This window comes from Strix aluco, chromosome 18, assembly GCF_031877795.1.
Source record: "Strix aluco isolate bStrAlu1 chromosome 18, bStrAlu1.hap1, whole genome shotgun sequence".
Classification (NCBI taxonomy): domain Eukaryota; kingdom Metazoa; phylum Chordata; class Aves; order Strigiformes; family Strigidae; genus Strix; species Strix aluco.
This window is the reverse complement of record NC_133948.1, coordinates 11464600-11477453: the sequence shown is the minus strand read 5'-3', so window position 1 is coordinate 11477453 and position 12854 is coordinate 11464600. Positions and strand designations below refer to the sequence as shown.

The following is a 12854-nucleotide window of genomic DNA, read 5'->3' as shown; positions in this document are numbered from 1 at the left end:
CCTCCCACCCTAAGTTCCACATTTGCAGGTGATCCCTCCTTTCCTACCGTAAGCCAGACCTGGGAAGCACAAGAAGTTTATCTGAGATGCAGGGGCTGTCTGTTCCTTTCCGTGGTTCAGCACTACCTGGACTTTCAAAAGAACTGTAGCAACAATGTTCTTGTAGATTTTCACTGTGTGGCTGGAGGGAGGGATGTGCTCTCTGTATGCTAACAGCAGTCTCTGATTCCCTTGCAGGAGGACCTTTCGATCAGCATCTGATTTGGAAGCATTATGTGGGACACATGATCCTCCCAGGGAGAGTTTAATGCTTTCTTCCCGTCAAAAGCATGAGGCTGCATCCTGGGGTCAGGATGTCAGTGACATGTGGATGACACTGAAGGCTGAAGCCAGCGTGTGAAACAGGTCTTGGAAGAGGCTGCGCGCTGTCTGCTGCACAGACACGGCCGCTCTCTCTGAAGGGAGGTCCTTGTGGATATAGCCATGATTTCGGTGTTTTCCAGGTGGCTGTGTTCTCCCTACACCGGATGAATCCCAGTGCTGTAAAACACGTGTCCCTGTTCTACTTCCTAAAGAGATGCATCTGCTGATGTCAGCTTCCAGGTAAGATGCACAGGAACCTGCTCTCTCAGCATCTGTGGCCTTTGGCCTCTGCTGATAGTCAGGCATCCTAAGGAAACTAGAAGTGACCTAAGGCTATTTTTTTGCTAATCCTTGGTCAGTGTTGCAGATGGAGAAGTAATGGCAGTTTTCCAGCAGGTGAGACCCTCCAGGCCAACAAGCCAGACAAGAAAAATAAACAGAGGAAATAGCATCCCTGCAGTAAGATAACAGAGAAAGGAGAGGCTGGGAGAGCTTTCTGCTGTGTGTGTGTCAGGGGGAAGCACAGAGCTTAGAGCTCTCTCTAACAGGAGCAAGCAGATGTTGAACCTTAACACAAAGGAAGAGGTTACTGCCTGGACAGAGAGGAAAGGAGAGAAAAGGAGGTTTCTGCTTTGCCCAGACAGAGTAGGAGTTGCTTTCTAGGGCACAGGACACTGTGGAAGGAAGATCTTGGGTCTAGATGTGGGGTTAGTGCTTTGCTCAGGGCAAAGCTTAGCTTTGCTGATTAGCACTGTTCCACCTGGTTGTTTTTCGGTCTCAAAAGCAGTTCTGAAGGTCTCTGTGTTGATGGAAACTGCTCTGTCTCACTTGTGAAACCCATTTCTTGAATTCTTCCTCTTGGCCTCTGCTTTGTGTCCCATCCCCCCAGATCCTGTGGGCTTATCAGAGCCTCCACACTGCTCAGCGCTCATCCCTGATGGTGTGGCTGGGTAGTATTGTGGCGAGGCATCTGCTGGCTCTGTCCCTGTGCTCAGCAAGATGGGGAAGCCACCTGTGGTGCCCAAAATAGCCTCTGCCTGGGCAATCCAACCCAAATGGTGTTGATAGTGGTGGGGGATTCCCATGCCTGATAAAGAGGCTTTTGTTGGGAGGATCTAAGCTGAGCTCCAGGCCTGGCCAGCTGTGGAGAGGAGCAGATGGATCTGCAGTATAAAAATAGATCGAAGCAGACTTGTTCTGCCTCTTTTCTTCACCAGCTCATAGTACAGTCCCAGAGGTGCCTGGTCAGCTGAACGAGAGCAGAGAACTGGGTGCTTTGCAGCTGCCAGTCTGCCTGGAGCCCATTAGCTACTGTCAGAGACAGGAATTTATCTCTCTTCAGTCCCATTTGCCTTACAGCTGCCGTGTAGACAATCTTGTTTTCTCACAGCTGTTGGTAGTGTGTTACATCCCATTTCCCTGGGGCAACACAAGCAGGAGAAAGGGGCATTTCTGTGAGACACCATGTTCCTAAATTCTGCTATGCCTTGCCTCAAGAAGCAGAGGTCTGAGTCTGTGGCTGTGTCTTCTGGATGAGATCTCTGTACAGCACCTAAGGAAATGTGCTGAAGGCACTGAAGGGGTGCACCAGTGTGTCATGGGCTGTTTCAGCTAGTTGACTGGTAGATTTGCAGCAGTCAAGACCTCTATGTATTGCACATGGAAATCTCACCTTTTCCCAACCCCAGCTACAGGGGGAACATTTTGGAGTGCTATGATCCTTGTTGTTGCTCCAGGTGACTTGGATGCTTGTTCCAATGCCATAAGTTCACACCAAAGCTCTGAAGTTAGAACACCCTCCAAAGGCATCTGAGGCTCATTGTCCTTGGTGTCTCATGTAGATGAAAATGGGATGTCCCTTGTGGATGCCTCCTGGCCCAGTTGTTCATCCCAGCATTTTCCATCTAGGCTTAGAAATTTTTCAACACTGAAATAATGATGGTTTTGGTCCACAAAAGCAACTATGAGGCTGCATCAGTACTCAGAACAGAGCTGGCAGGATGTGGTCCCTCTGCACTGCGCCTGCAGAGCGCTTCCCATCAGTCCCGAGACATGTGTTTGCATAAAACCCCCTTCTCAGTTGGCATCCCCACTCCATCCCCTCCTGCTAACTGAATAAGGATCACATAGATATTTCCTGAATGGGCTTTCGTAAGGCACTAATTCGATACACTCAGGGCATCTTCCTGTAATGAATGTTCCTGAGGTAAGGTAATTGAAGGTGCATTTGCATGGGTGGGTGGGGGGAACAGGGCAGGACTGCTGGCAGAGATCATGGGAGGTATAGAAGAAAACACTTTCGTTCCCGTAAATGCCAAGTGTGTTGTGTCTGTTTACACTCCCTGTCTCCCCAGCTTCTACCTGTGTTGTGTTTTGAGGGTGGTTGCGGTGCTCCTCTCTTCCTTACTTTTTGGGGGTATTTTTTCCCATTTCATCTTGTGCATCTGTTCTACTTTTTCATTTTTGCTTTTTGTTTCTTTGCTGGTTTCTTCCCCTCTGCCTGATGTTCTCCTGCTTCCTGAAAAGCCGCACGCTGTGGTGTGTGAGGGAGAGGCACTGAGGCTGGCCATATCTCTCTGCACTGACGTCCCAGGATACACTAGCTGATTCCCTGCTCTTTCTTTGAGGGAGCTATATAGGAGAGAGAAGGGAAGAAGGAGCAAAGAATACCACCATTGGGAGAAACCAGGTCAGAGACTGAGAAGTTGGGTGAAGAGGAGGTGTGCAGGCAAGCAGGGCCCTTTTAATAAGAAATTTCCAAGAGGCTGCAGATGACAGCTGTGGAGGTGACTTGCTCTTTCAGTTTCTCCTTTGTGTTTTGCACTTCTCAAGTGCTGCTGAGGTAGTCTCAGTTTTTGACTCAGACACTGCCTTTTTCTTTGTACCAGAGAAGTCTTTGACACAGAAAGTCTTTACAGTTTGTAGGCACTTACACCATGAACCTGAGATATTGCTGCTGTTGCACTGATATGGTAGAGGGGCCCAGGGTGAGAGGTGGGGAAGAGCCTGGGCTTCTTGCTCCTAAGGATCGTGCTGGAATCACAGCAGTGGTACCTACAGTCCTGGGCTTTGACTCTCTCTGTGCTCTGCCTGCATCTGCTGCCTTGGCAGATCTGCTTTCCACTCCATGCCTACTTGTTCTGCATTTTTATATTCATCCTCGGGGGAGTAAAAGCTTTGTAACCTTTGCCTTCCTGCCCTCTTCTTTCTTACCTTTCACCTAAGAATCACATCCTAAAAGATCTGCTCAGCCACTGGCTTTAAAGCACTTTTTGTCCCTTGCCAACAGGTTCCCCATGCCGCAGCAGCCCCAGCACCTGCCCCGTGCCATTTCCCCCGTGTCCCAGGACTCCTACCAGCTGCCCTCTCTGTGTTCCCTTCCAGCTGCTCACTGGCACAGCTGTGTCCGTCCCATTGGCACATGCTAGTCTCAGTAGATCCTTGTTCCTAAAAGTTACCTTGACTGAGTGCTCAGATGATGGCTTCATCCTAGATTTCCAGGTGCTACCACAACTTAAATCTTCAGTATATGCACTTTTCCTTTACATATGACATTTTGTTTTAGCCAACGGAGGAAACAGCACTGCTGTTCAAGTGGAAGGACGGCCTCCAGCCTCATTCCTTCTGTGACACTTTCTCTTTGGGAAATTCTCCTTGATCACAGACCCCTGTGCTCTTGTTTGGTGTTGGGAGTCAGGAAACAGCAGCAGCACTGAGCCTTTCCACTTACCTACAGCATTTCCTTCTGCTTGCTGGGGGAGCAGAAAAGGGCTGTCTAAAGAGTTTGTTTTTTTCTGAGCAAGTTGGATTTGCAGAGTAGAGGCAATTGCTGTTCCTCTAACTTGGGAAGCACATGGTGAGGAAAAGATAACTTCTGAAGCCTGGGGACTTGGATTTTTCCTCACAGATCTAGAAACCCTGTGTTGTCAACTGCAGACAAGAAGCCACCGGTAATGTGCCAGTAAACAGACTAGGAAGCATCTGCCTTGCATTTCAATAGCATAAACTTGACATTTCACCCCTGACTGTTTCTTTCTTTAGCTCCTTAACGTTTGGTATTTACAGAAATGTTTCAGCCACTAACTTGACATGATTCAGCTCACAAAATGACCGTCTGGTCTCTAGAGACTGTCATGAGGGGTCTCCACACATCATGGGGGAGCTGAGTGTTGCCCCCATGTTCAACACTTGGAGGCTGTCACTGTGCAAGGGTGGGAGGGAGCCTTCATGGGGGTTTCCAGCAGCACAGCAGGAAAGGTGAAATCAAAACTGGTAGCTCCAGCAGACCAGTCCAGACCTCACTTCCATCTCCACATCCCCAGTGGAACTCTAGATACAAACCAGAATCTGGACTAAATGCGTGTTCTGATTGCTGTGTTTTGTGCCTCGTGCTTGGTGCAGGCTGTTAATGGACAGGCTGTACAGCAGGGGAAACAACCTGCAAAACACAGCCCTTCTTAAGCCCCAGATTTGGGCATCTAACTTGGTGTAATAATTCAGCAGCATTTATACTGCAAGTGCAGTGTGTGTATAGATGTACCTCCATTTTTCCTGATGACCACTGAGGGTCAATCTTACTTTTATTTTTGGTTGTTAAACTCGGACAGGATGTTTGAGCTGGAGGACAGGGAGCAGTGAGAGCTCCCTCTGCTGTCTGTGAGCTTTCAGATTCCCAACTAACTCGGTCCCCACTCAGATTAAGTATTTTGCCAGGGTGGAGATGATATTGGAAGCTGTTCAGCCTATAGATGACTCTGTAAAGGACCCATATCAAATACAATTATTGCTGTTAATATGCAAGGCCCAGTGCATCTCACAGCACCCTGTGAGTAGCTCTGCAGGCTTCTGCAGTGCTGTGGTCACAGCCTGTGTGTGCACGTGAATTTGGGTTTGGACCCAGTGTAATATACCATTGAGAAGGGACAGACGTTGCAGTTTTGGTGTTCAGCAGAGGATGGACTAGACTGGGGGACACTCATGCAAGAGGTCTACCCTGATTAGGTAACACCTGTTCTGTGTCATCCTGTGGGAGCCCAGAGGAAATAAAATCCTGTTCAGTTTTGGGTAGAAAGCTCAGGTCTGTAAAGTAGTTTGTTCTGTTGAGTTCTCTGGTCACTTACTTCAGGCAAGTTTTCCCACTCTTAAATGAGATAGTGATGGAGACTCAATTGTCTTCACCAGGATACTCCTCCCTAGGGTGACACTACTGGACTCAGCGTCAGGACTAAGGCCCTTAGGGAGGTGCTAAGAAGTCCGGTGGGAATGGGGCACAAAGCATTTTTAAAAGCAGTTAAGCAACATAAGAGCAAAAGTGCCTCTAAATTACTCTGAAAATTTGCCTTATTAAGGTTATTAGCCCAGGTCCTTATTTGTTCTGGTGTAGCCTGAAAACATTCTGGCTGGTTGAACTGGACAGTGCCTTGCCAGAGTGCTTGCAGCAAGCTGGGTGGCAACTCTTCTCTTTCCTTTGAACGGGTCGGTATAGCCTCTCGCTTCATGTTTATGAGGCTTTCTTTTTCTTTTGGAGGGTCTTCCCCTCTGCTTGCTTGCTTTCTGTTTTTTCCCCTCAGCTCTCTCTCTATGCAGACAACATTCTGGAATTGTGCTCAGGAAGACATTAGTGTGTTTCTCAGCTGTAACATAATCGATCCTTTGTTATGGTACTTCAGTTAGGTGCCCCTGAAGGGTGAGCAACTCTGGTCAGGAGCAACAAGATGTTCTCGCTCTGACTGTTCACTGGCCTGGCAACTCATAAAAGTGCTATTTTTCTTCACCTCAGTTAAACTGTTAACATGTCCCAGCATGTACAAGACGTGGAGGCTCAATAAACCCAAAGGGCTCATTGTTAAACAAGGTAAGTCATCCTAAGAGGCTGGGTATTAGATGGCTTTCAATGCTTCCCTCTGTTGTTTGTCAAGGATCAAACAGTGAGGTGATGTGGCAGAACAGTCCGTAGCATGAATGGAAAACACTGTCTTCCAGTTCTCTGTAAAGGCTCAAGAATAGCCGCCTCGGTGCTTCCTGTGTCTAGTTGATGCTGAACCATCAAAGAGATTTTTTTTCTGTGGGTTAAATTGAGCTCTCTGCATTTAGGAAGGGAAATGATCTTAAATATTTCTTTTGCTGTTAAGTTTGGCCCTTGCTTTGCTAGCAGCTGTACACATTGAACAAGCTAAAAAAGAATACAATATAAAAAAGTTAGACATAGAAAGAAGACAAAGGAATAACAGAAAAAACAAGCACCAATTGGATCGTGTGTCTGAGTTCATCCAGACCATATGGAAGCTGTGAATTTTAAGCAGGCAGCTGAGAGACAAAATGGTAGTCATTTTAGTTTTGTTTGAGTGTATGAAAGTGAGAACATACAAATAGGTCAAGCATACATGGGTGAGGGAAGCTGAAATCAGAGGCAGGAGGAAAGCGTGGGATGTGGAGGTCTGAACCGGGAAGGGTTATTGCCTAGGACAGGAATGTTTTGTCTAATGCATAAGGAGATGGAAAGGTGAAGAAAGGCCACAGGCATACTATTATTTGCCAATTGCCCTATGTCATCTTTCCCTCTGCCCAACTTTAGCCATTGTTTGGTGCAGGCAGCAATACATGTGCATGCTACATCCATCCATCTTCATGATAGCTGGGTTAACTTGCACAATCATCATGAATACCATTTGCAGGCAACTCTTATTGCTGTCCAGTAATCTGTGGCTTCAGGGTCCAGGCACTAACTGTGGTCAGTCAGAGGGTATTTTTATGCTGCTGCTTCTCTCACCTTTTTATTCCATCATTCTGCTAAATGACTGTGTTGTAAGTAAGCATTCTTCTAGGACTGATAATTCAAGATCTTGTGATTCAACATGACTAGAGAATGGTTCTTTGTACCTGTAGGAAGTGAGGAATCCTTCCACTAAGATTTTGCTTCTAGCCCTGGGGAGAACTTCCGCACTGAAAACTACAGCTTTGTGTACGCAAAGCTTCCCAGGCAGTTTGGTAGTGGTTTCTAAAGAGGGCTTGCCTACGGTGGAAAATTACACTGTGTTAGAAGAAAGCTTTGAAGACCTGTAATAGTTAACATGAAATTAAGCACATAACGTGAACAGAGAAGCATGGACCAGCAGATGTGATAGTTAGTGTATCACGTTTTTGTACGCTGAATGCAATGTCCAAGGGAAGTGTTGCAATTCCTCAGGACCACAGCCTAACTTGGTGTTGTTTTGCAATGCTGAGCAGCCCTTTGGTGTAATTGCTTCTTCCCTCCTGAAGCCTGAACATCTGGATTTATGGCGACAAAAGCAATCCAGCGAGGAAGGAAATGAAAAATGGCACCCCTGTGTATTAGAAAAGAGTCTGGGTATGGTCTGAGTCACAGCACATGTAAGAGACACTCTGGCACCCCCCAACTGTCCCATCCCACAATAACATACCACTGCTGCTCTCCTCTGTTGGGAACTGCTGCTCACAGTGACTGCTTCTCAGCGTGAACATCTTTAAAAGCCCCTCTGCCATCATCTGTAAATGGTGATCCACCAGCCACTCTCCATGGGAACTACTGATATTAACCTCTACCATTCTGTCCTAGCATCAGTTTATTCATTAACTTTCTATGTTTTAGGTACACATCTGTTAATTTTCACCTACCACTGCCCACCTCTCTGGGGAGAACGTACAACCCTTGTGTTACAGGATCATAAAAAAACTATAGCTGGAGGGGATGCAGCAGTAATAGAGATGAAAGCTGTCTTCCTGGGACAATTAGGAATTTTGGTGCCTCTTGAAGGAGCCATGTGGACCCTACTCACACATCTTCACCTCTGTTTGAAGTGCCTGACAATGCTCTGCTGAGTCAGGGTGAGGAGGGGAAGATGAATGGGTAGGTAAGCATATATGTGCTCTTCACTGATTTTTCTGATTAACACAGGAGAAGGAGGCTGTGCTAGAGGGGCTTCCCAGGGCACAGCCTGGCTTGATGGAGGCTTTTAAAAATTATTTTATTTTACTCAGCTCCTGGAACTGAGCTGATGCTGGTGGTTGTCATTATGCTGGGACCAGGAGAAACTGAACTGAACATCAACATGTTTGTGAGTGACATGCTTGTGACTGCTTCCCATTGTGGAACAAAAGATGTAAAAGGTGAGTAAGCAGGTAGTAAAACACGGATATGAAGCCTTTGCAGGCTCCCTTTTGCTCTGGAGAGGAATCAAGTAGTGTGTGTGTTGGGGAAAGATGTGTTGTAGGGTTGCCTTTTGCCAAGTAGTGCCTTTTTTTTGCTGCCACTGATAAAGGGAAAAAAAAAGAAAAAAGCTCCTTTATTGTCACCGAGTGCTGTGAATAGCCTGTTTGATCAGTTAGCGATTTGATTTGGTAAGGAGGTTCTGGACTAGCAGTTTATGGGACAAAGTGCTATCCCAGCTCTTTATCCCTGCATGTCCCAGTTATCCATCACACACCCCTGCCACAGTCACTCATTCCCCATGCTCCTCTTTCTTACATCTGTGGGTCGACCATGTCTTGCAGATGATCTGTCCAGGGAGCATGTGTTACATTTCCCTCCTGTTCACATGGCTCTGGGGATGCTTGTTCCCTCACCAGTTATTTCTGAGATCCTGTGAAAATGTAAAGCATGAGGTAAGTGGAAATCTCCAAGCATGCAAATGAAGAGGGCTATGTATTTTTTCCAAAAACATTTCCTTCTGGTGTGTAGAAAGAAGGACCCCTTGTTCAGGGTCTTTCTCACCCAGAGTTGCTTCTTGGAGAAAAGCAAGAGCTAGTGCTCATATTGTTGCTAGTGAATTTAAGTATTCTCCCAGGAGATCCTACATACCTTTGATGTAGGCTCATTTGTTTGTGTGTTGGCTGCCTCCATCCCTATCGGTGGTGCTTTCCTCTCTCTCTTCTCCCATTGCCTTCTACCCTGACCAACTTTAAACGCCATCTTTTGAATAATCTTTGTGGACACAAGTTGCCTTAGCTGTAGTTGCTGCAGGGGTTGGGAAGGCTCCTCAAGCAAGGAATGTTCAGTCCTTGGGGTCATGGAAACCAGCCAGGAATTTCTGCTCTCCCATTCCCAGGGGCATGAGGAGCCTGCAGAGGAAAACCAAAGGTGACCATTTCCTCAGTTTAAATGTCATTGACCTGAACTGGAAATGTTTTCCAAGACTTTTCAAGATCAAGAGAGCAGTTTTGGAAATATGATTGGTATCTTGATGGAGGAGAAGTGATCATTTCAAATTATAGAGATCTTTAATACAATATAGGAAGTTGTCATTTGAAAAAAAGCATCAGGCACTGTCTCTTTTGAGCCTTCAGAGTTTTTTGCCCCCCCCCTCACTTAATACATATGTGAGTCTTGTTTAGTGACAGATCTGGATATTAAATGGCCAGGTATTATTTCTTGCATGTATGAACATAAAATATCAAGGTAGGCTAAACAGTTAGCTATAAGCCATATGATCACTGAGGATAGTGTGTTACTCAGAAGAAGAAAGGAGGTGACACTGGGACTAAAGCTGTCTCTTTTCTGTAAGACTGATATCTTAACAGCTCTCATGGGAGGAAGGACATGTTCAACCTAATAGGATAATGGAATAATATGTTGAACATATCGGCTTTGACACAGACCAGCTGGTGGCTGTAGACACAAATAACGTAAGGAAAACAAATTTGAAATGTTTCAGGAAATGGCTATATGCATGCAGTGCAGTGGGGGGGCAGAAGGGTGCCCTGTGTGTAAAAGCAAAAAGATAAAAGCCCCTCTCTTCATCTGTGGGAGGAGTGTCTCACTCATTCCTGGAAAGGACTACATTCCATCTTTAATGGTAGTTGGAGCTATAAATCTAGTACTGTCTTCTCCTCTGGACCCACAGAACTCTGCTGTGAGGTTGGACCAAAGGTCCAGTATGGAGTCTAGTTGGTAAACAGAAAATCCCGAAAACCAAACAAAAAAACTACAGTTACTGTTAGAAATTTCCTCAGAAGTTATTTGTACACTAACTATTGCTCAGCAGGAAAAATATCTCCACCAGTAGGTCCTCCATAATCGCCTTCCTTCTTTCTGCTGCCTTTGTGCTTCCAATCCATCTTGTCTTTTCATCTCTGTCCAACTGGTTTAAATTCCAGTATCTATAGACTGCTGTCCAGCAATGAAATGGTTAATGCAGACTTTTTATGTCTGTGTTTTTCCTTCATAAAGCCAGTCTTCGTGTTTTGGAGCCCAGTCAGATACCTGGGTGGAAGGTAATTACTCTTCTCAGAGCTTTGATTTCAGGCTCTCTGCGGACTTCAGCAGACGCTATTTCAGCTGCTCCATTCCATTAACGTGTGAATTATTTTCATTGAAACTGCAAAAGATAGAAATGTACTTTTCTTTCTAAATTAAAACTCAAATCCTGAACTGGAGCACGTCAGGCAAACCACAGCCAGTTGGCGGATGAATGCATAACCATAGATGTCAGGGGTTCTCAACCTTTCCTTCACCACAGACCCCCTCTAAATACCTTTTGTGGCCACGGACCAAGACTTAATTCAAGATTTAAAGCACTAGACTGCACCAAATATTTATTTCAATTTTCTCATGAAGGGTCTTCAAATTTGGAGAGAAGGGGAAATAAGTTAATCTGTTAATGCACACACTCCTATGATAATATCTTTATTGCAATGACTGCCTATGAATTTAAAATAATAGCATCAACACTCTTCTCACTCAAATGGCCCATTTTATGGTATTTTAACATGCTATTTCTGAATTTGATGCCAATTTCCACATTACAATTTGATGAAAAGTTTTTACAATTCTTCTCACCTCCCCTCTTGTTTGTCTGTGTTCAGTTACCATATATTTTTGTTTACGGATCCAGGGCCACCACTTGGAGGAACAGACTTCAGCCCTGTTGTGGCCCTAAAGAGGGCCATTGGGTTAAGAAAATGTCTTTAAGAGAAAAACCACCCAGTTAAAGTGGGTCCCACCAACCATACTAGCACTGAATATACTAGCGCGTCAGGGCAGGCGTGGGGGGCAGGGGGCTGTAGTATGAGAGGAGCATTGAGGGGAGGGGGCTGTGGGAAAAGGAGGTGCAGTACTTGCCGCAGGCCAGACCAAATGTTTCTGGGCTGGACGTTCCCCACCCCTGCTTTCAGCCTTCGCGGATGCCCTGTGATGACATCGTGGCCCCCCAGGAGTCTGCAGACCACAGGTTGAGAACCACTGATATAGGTAATATGATTCTTTCAGTGCCCCTCTCAAGTCAGGAGTTGCTTATTGTGTCTTCAGGCAACATGCAAGTCTGTTCTGTGCTTACAACACAGCTGGCCAGATTTCAGTATGTCATGTGACAACCACAATAGATGGTTCACACTGCAGTGGTTAGGAACATGACACAAAAGAGTATCAGCAATGTAAACTGCTAACAAGCCTTTTGAAGATGCTGAAGATACCTAAGATCTTGAAGAGACCAATCAATCCTCCCCTTCTCCCCTTGGTTGTTGCAGATCCACTCTTGCCCTGGCGCACGTGCTTGCTCTCTCTCTTCTTTAGAAGTCTTTAGCTCATGCCGTTACAAGTCAGCAAGATTCATATGTGCTCAAGCAGAAGGATAGTAGAATATGTTATACTCTTCATAAACGCAGCTTCCTTCTTCCTTGTTTGCCAGCAGCATGTCAGCAGCAAGTCTCCCTTCTTTTGCAAGAATGGCTTTGGTAAAAGGTACAGTAATGAGATATACTCCGTTGAAGAGTTATTTCTGGCACAGACAGAGCTGGAAGGAAGTCAGCATTACACACAGACACTCTTTGGCCTGGGAAGGTCTGAGAACCCTTTAAATACTTGGCTCAGAAATCGCTCTTTTCCTTTTATCTAGGATATTTTTGCTTTCCTGTTAAGTTAATTAAACTTCTGTTTTGTCTTCCTCATGCCCTTTTGCCAGCATCTAGCCTCTTCAAGAAGACACTAGTTCAATAACCATCATTTATAGTGTCATGCTTAGGTTACTACTGTTTGTTTGCCAAGTGCAGCTGCAACCGTCTGCCCAATTTCACATGTTGCTGTCAGCCAGATATTGGCCTTCACTACACAAATGTGCCGTTGAGGCTTCACAGTGTCCCTTCCATGAGCTGTCCTTAAAAGATGGCATGCTTTGTCGTCTTCCCGCTTCTCTGAAAAAAGGGCTTGTTTACACTGGGCAACTGATTTGGATTGCAGTGGAGTCTGCAGTTCAAGTGAAATGTTACTTCTGGTTAGCACCTTGTATGGATATTCTCACTTTGGAATAAGAATATGTTACTTTGAAATAAATTCTAAAGCAGATCAAAATATTTTGAAGCAGAAGTTTCCAGGCTGGGTGTCAATGTAAGTCCCTGTGTATAAAACCCCTGAATGCCTGAAATCTCGAGAGACTGTGTTCCTGAGTGTCTGGGGGTATGCATCAGCTCATTGGACAAATTCATCTGAAGGGCTGAATCCCCCTTTCCCACTTCTTAGCACAAAACTGTGCTCCCACATC

General features: G+C 45.7%; 1 protein-coding gene across 1 annotated transcript in view; it reads left to right on the top strand.

The window, feature by feature from the left end:
• The first annotated feature begins 563 nt into the window (after positions 1–563).
• The window catches only part of UPB1 (beta-ureidopropionase 1), a 36121-nt gene continuing 23830 nt past the window's right edge, over positions 564–12854 (top strand). The window contains exon 1 of the mRNA XM_074844501.1: positions 564–603. The gene's annotated coding sequence lies outside the window, so the exon portion shown is untranslated. The remainder of the gene's footprint in view (positions 604–12854) is intronic.